Here is a 6,000-nt window from a genome sequence, read left to right on the forward strand (position 1 = left end):
GTGAAAAAAAAGGCGATATGCAAACTGATCTACAAATAGACATTCGATCAGAAAAAATTAATTTGTTTGATTTGTCCAAAAATGAAAGTCATTTCCATGTATCAGTATGTAAATACAGTTCTTGAGCGTAATCTTTGAATATGCGTGTCACTCTTATGGCTTCTGTAGTTAGAACACTAAGTGGAAAAGCATGATGCAGACAGCAAAGGCAGAAATAATGCAAGCAATTACAAATCTAAATACAAAGTAAAAAGGCTTTGATGAAGTGAACACAGGCAGAAATAGACAGGCAAGGTTCACAAAACAAGATTCAAAAATACAAAAGGCACCAAAAACAAACTGGCAAACTGAAGAGGGAGCACAAAGACTAAATACACTATGGAGGGAACGAGGAACACACATAACAGCTATTCAAAAGGCAGGAAAAATACAAAGGAAGGAAAAGTAAAGTGAAGATGACACGAAGAGGTGAGCTACATCACTTTCTATGCACACAAAGGGCTCATTTCTCTCAAATTTTAAGAACAATGTCATCGAGCACTTCTCTTTAGCTATTATTATCCATAATGCACAAGTACAGGATTATTTCTAAATGTACCATGTGATGTGGCCAGCTAGATGGCTGATTGGACAATTTAATTCATATGGCTTTTTCTTTGGTGATGTCATGCAAACAATGCAACATGAGTTCTGGCTAGCAGCATGGTGGATAACAAGCTTGTGCCAAAAAAAATAATCATATTCAATGAAATATTTGGTTTTAATGGTACAAATGGAGAAACTCTTCAAGTCTGGTTTAAATCTGCAGGTCTATGAAAGTCTGTCATTTCATAATAGAAAAAAAGACTGCATTTCAACAAGTTTTTCTCTTGTTGGAATGCTTGTAACTTAAAGCAAGTTTGACGACTGCCAGATTTTAGATGAACTTTATATGTTAATTCAGTGACTAAAAAAAGTGTTATCATGGGCAATGGATGAACAAAGACTGCAGACACACTATGCATTTACAAAATAATGGGTGGTGGTTATGAAATTGACTCACAAGATTTGACATGGTGCCCCTCTTCTGCAGATACGGTTACCTTCTTCAATCAAGTTTCCCTCTGCTGACTTTGGTTGATGCTGGACAGAATTTAATGTGAGGTTTTCCAGGCACTGTAATCAAACACAGTTTCATGATAATAAAAATCGAAAAGAGTAATATTAATCATCAGGAATTTGTCTTTAGTTTATTTTTAAACCAGTACTCATTCCATCCCTATTATCCTTATTGAAGTCAGAGACTCTGAAGGACTCATCATATGTACAAGTCAAACTTAAATAATTAGATACAGATGCTTAAAAAAAATCATTTGACTGAAAATATAAAGACATTTCATCCCATACAAAGAGGGATGTATATCTATGTGCTGTTCACAGTTCTGATACTTTTCTGGTATATTAAACAAACCCAGGACATAGATGAACCCCAGACTTAGCACTTACCAAGCACTTAGCAATACCAACAGGCTGGAAATAGCAAAGAGATTAGTACTCAAAGGAAGCCCTGAACTTCAACTACTGAAAGAGTGTGCACCGTTTGAAAACCTTTGAGAATAAGCATGACCCTCACCCTCACACTTGAAGTTTGTGTGGGTTGGGTTCATTGTTGCCACTTGAGACTGTTGGAGAAAAACACAACCACTACAACTGCAGTTCTAGTACCAGTTTTCTGCCTGTAGGCCTCAGGATGCTGAAATAAGTCAGTTACAGTTTGACACACCACAATGAGGTGTAGAAGATGCTGCACAGGAAAACTTGGCATAATGACACAAAGGTTTATGCTTTATTTATGTTATGTTTATTTAAGTGTTTCCAAACAGTATTTTCAGTTTCACAATAAAAACTGGTTGGTTTGGGATCTATGTCTGATTAACTGCTACACCTCTGACAAGGAGCAGCACAGCAGCTTCTCTGGGCCAATTCAAAAGCAACAGCCATGTTTTTTATGGCCACGCCAGTGAAAAGCCGCATCTCTATGTCTTGTGCATAACTTTATTTAGCAATTTTCTGAGACTTCATTATAATCAACAAAGAAAATAGTGAAAATTTGCAGCTCTACTCAGATGATCCAAATAAAAATAAATAACAGTCTGTGTTATGGTTTGGCTTAGTATGTTTTCTGTTGTGCTTTTCTTTTTGTGCTCTCTCTCTCTTTCCTTTTCCATTTCCTGTTCCTTCTGCAGAGCCTGTGTGTGGCAGGGGGTGTGGCTGGCTCCTCCTGTTGGCAGCTGAGGCACACCTGAGTTCTATCAGCCTATTCACTCCACTTTATAAGCCTGGCCTTCACTCCTGCTTGCTGCCAGATTATTCTACGCTCTGTCTCTGCATGCTGTTCACCTGTTACCTGAATCGAGATTCTCCTGCTGATGATTTCTTCCTGCCAGCCAGCTCCTTGCCTCCTGTATTTAGTTTGTAGAGTGATTAAAAGAACCTTTTGTTCGCACTCACCAGTCATAAACGAACTTGACAGAATGTATAGAAAAAGGTCATGGTATTTCAGAACTTTGTGTACATAATTTTCCTCTGATATTTCTTTTTCTCCTGTCATATCAAACAGCTTTTCAGCCTCCACTGAAACATATTTACGTGTTGATTTGCGGTTGCTATCAGACGTAGCTCGGACAACATGTCCTTGGTGTGAACAATGCAATTTTTCAGATGGGGCTTAGTGTTTCACAGCCACCCTATTATGTCTATGCCTTCTCTTTAAAAGAAAAAGAAAGATTTTTTTTCTTTTCAGCAGTGCACTGATAACCAGACTGACATTCTCTGAAACCTTGCAATAGAGCATTAGAATTAGGTGGTTAGGGAATACTGAAATAGGTTTTAAAATTACCATATTTGTATTCTGTGGAAAACTGTTTTGGGCAATGGGTTTCTCGTATGTGAATGCAGGCTGTAGTACATTTTTTTCATCTCTTTTGACACTTCTGTTTCAAATGTGCAATGTACTTTGATGATGAAATCCTTTCGCTATTGATTTTTTACAGCTCTGTTCCCTCTGTGTTATTACTTCACTGAGAAAACTGTCTGTGGTACGATAGCATGCCTACTTACAGCACAACAGCCACAGTTCTCACTTAAAAATAGATAAAAACATCTTCAATATATAGTGTTTTGAGTGTTTGACCAAAGTGAGTGAGACACAGAGATATTTATCACTAGAAATAAGCTGTACTTGGTGTTTGAGCAGCACTTTCTCAGTCACCATGCTGTTATTTGTAACAGTATCTTCTGTATCTGAGGCTAATCCAGGCATCTTTTCTTTACTGAACTCTACCGTGTTTTGTCCTCTCAGCCTGTGCCCATTACAGTGCTGCTCTCTTAATGTCAGACACACTCTTCACTCACAGATAAGAGTGTGTGAATACGTGAAATGCCACACAGTGGTAGAGCATGATAAAGTTGTATGCAAGAAAATATGATAAAGAGCCCTCTACCCGTCCTCTCCAGTGGAGAAAACATGATGCAATGGCCTCTTGGGTGCACTGCAGGCTTGAAAAGCAACTTTCTATGACTTTTCCGGTGAAAGAAGGGAAGGAGTAGCACAGCCAAAATCATCACATGTTAAAGTGATAAACATTATCATCAGCTGTTTCCAATCAATGTTCATGCCATGAACTTGGTTAGTTAGTTTCATGGATCGTTCTTTCAGAAATTAACAACATTAAAAAGGACATACTGCTGTAACTGCACTTTACATAGCTTAGAGCAGCATGTTTGGGGATTATTAAATTCACAGTGGAATGTACTGCATATTTGTTTCTTTACATTCTGATTTTTTTTTAATATGTCATTGAAAGACAAGTGACCAAGTAGACTTTAAAATTTCAATGCAGGGTTGCAGCATGTCAGCCATGCTGCCACTGTCTAACACTCACAAAGGTAAATGACAACATGTCAACATAACCTATTGTTTGGTTAGCTGTTAGGAACATCACCTTGCAGATGAATGAGGTTCAAGTGAGGATAAAATGCTGTGGGTTCTGACATCCCTAAAAAGCAGAGAGGAACAAGTTTTCAGTTTATTTGCTAAAACCCTTTATGTGGGTTATAGTGCTGAGTTTCCATGAAAATTCTCTATTTTGGAAGATTTAATTAGTGGTACTGTAGAATTATCTGATACTGAGAGTTCTTTTTCCCATTTCTTGGTTTGAATAGGTTGGATGAAATATAAGCATTTGTCAGTATAAAGAAATACAAATGTACAGCATCACTAAGCGGTACAGTGTTGTTGTAAAACAAGAACTGGACACCATAGGGATCAACATGGTTTGAAGTTAGAAAATCACCATCCAGGTATGATGTTGCAATGTAGGCCTATGCCAGACAAAATTCATTAATTATTGTCCTTTCACCCTGCACTACAAAACAGTGTTGAACACTTAAAGAACCATCAAATATGCAGTGCAGAAGTTCCTCCTCACCGCACGGTTAAGTGTGAAATCGGTTTATTGTACAAGATGGGCTTTTAGCTTCCTCCTAAACTCCCTCAGCATACAGCACACTTTGAACAATGTGATGAAATGTTTTATGAATTTCTGTTTTCTGATGCAGTATGCAATACTCCAGTAAGGATTGTCTTGTTTGTCATCTCCCTCTTCACCTTAGATAGTCCATTGAATATCTTATTGAGTTATTTCCTCTGACAGACTTTGAGACAAACAGCAACTGAAATTCCAGCACGGGAGCGGTAACAGTAGATAAGAAAGTGTAGGGGATCTTCTAAGAATGCTGTTACGCTGTGGCGCATCTCGTCCGCTCTATGGTCTGTTGTTTCAGATGTCCTTCCACCATCAGAAGGACATCTTGCCAAAGCCTCAGTGTGTATTTTATTTGTTTATTCAGATGTGAAGCATTAGGCACATTTTCACTTTAAAGCTTCTTTGGGTAATTTCACACATTGCAAGCTTCAAAAGGCATATATGAAATGCTTGAATTTTGAAGACCGCATTTCCTAGCAATCTTGTAAAGCAAAACAGTAAAGTGTGCATCCGATGGAACTATAATTGCCTGCTGCTGGGGATGGAGTTGATGCAAAACAAGCTGAAACACTTACATGCTGCTGTGAGTTTTCTGTTTCGCTCTCAGGTTGCATTTCATTTTTCTCGTGTGCATCAATGACCACATCCACCAGCCAAACAGCACAAAAAATTTAGGTCCACTTAACATAAAGTGAGTCAACTTTCCCGCTTTCTGATTGGACAGGCATGTGCTTCACACTGTACTGCATGGGTAAACGTATTGCCATTTGCAGATTTAAACATTAACCTGCTTAACGAGGATTTCTGTTCACGTACATTTTCCTGTCCACATTTTTCTTTTATTTTAACATCAAAAACACACTCCTCAACACTGACTAATATGACATCTAAGTGGCTCCCTGCCATTCTCATTAATGCTGAAAGCTATTCAATGAAAATGTCCAGATGCACACAATCAGTTTTTATTCGACTTAAGTTCTGCATTGCAGCGTTTATTTTCAGTTTCTCTGTCTTGAATTCCTATTTTGTGCACTAACACTGAGCTTCCCTCTGTTGAAGTGAAGAATTTTTCTGACACTATTTTGTCGGTTTTTGACATATGCTACATCTGTAAATCCATACACTGGGATGGCAGCTCTTTGACACAGAGAAAACTACTGCCTGACACCTGATTCATTTTGGTAACCGTTTAAAGGCAATTTCACCTTCAGCGTAAGTGACAGAAACCCTTGTAACATTCTGGACACATATAATTTAACTCTGACATTTTGACTATATATATATATATATATATGTTGGGATGTCTAGCCATGTGCTCAGGAGAACAATAGAGAGGCCTACATGTACCCCAAGAGACCTGAACTACAGTGACTGACCTTTAGAGATCCCCCTCATGATGTACACCTAGTCGTAAATCCTGAATTCAAACTTAGGACCGGCATGGACATTGGCTGTGGTCCAGCCATCTCCACGG

The sequence above is a fragment of the Scatophagus argus genome, chromosome 12 (genome assembly GCF_020382885.2).
Source record: "Scatophagus argus isolate fScaArg1 chromosome 12, fScaArg1.pri, whole genome shotgun sequence".
NCBI lineage: Eukaryota > Metazoa > Chordata > Actinopteri > Scatophagidae > Scatophagus > Scatophagus argus.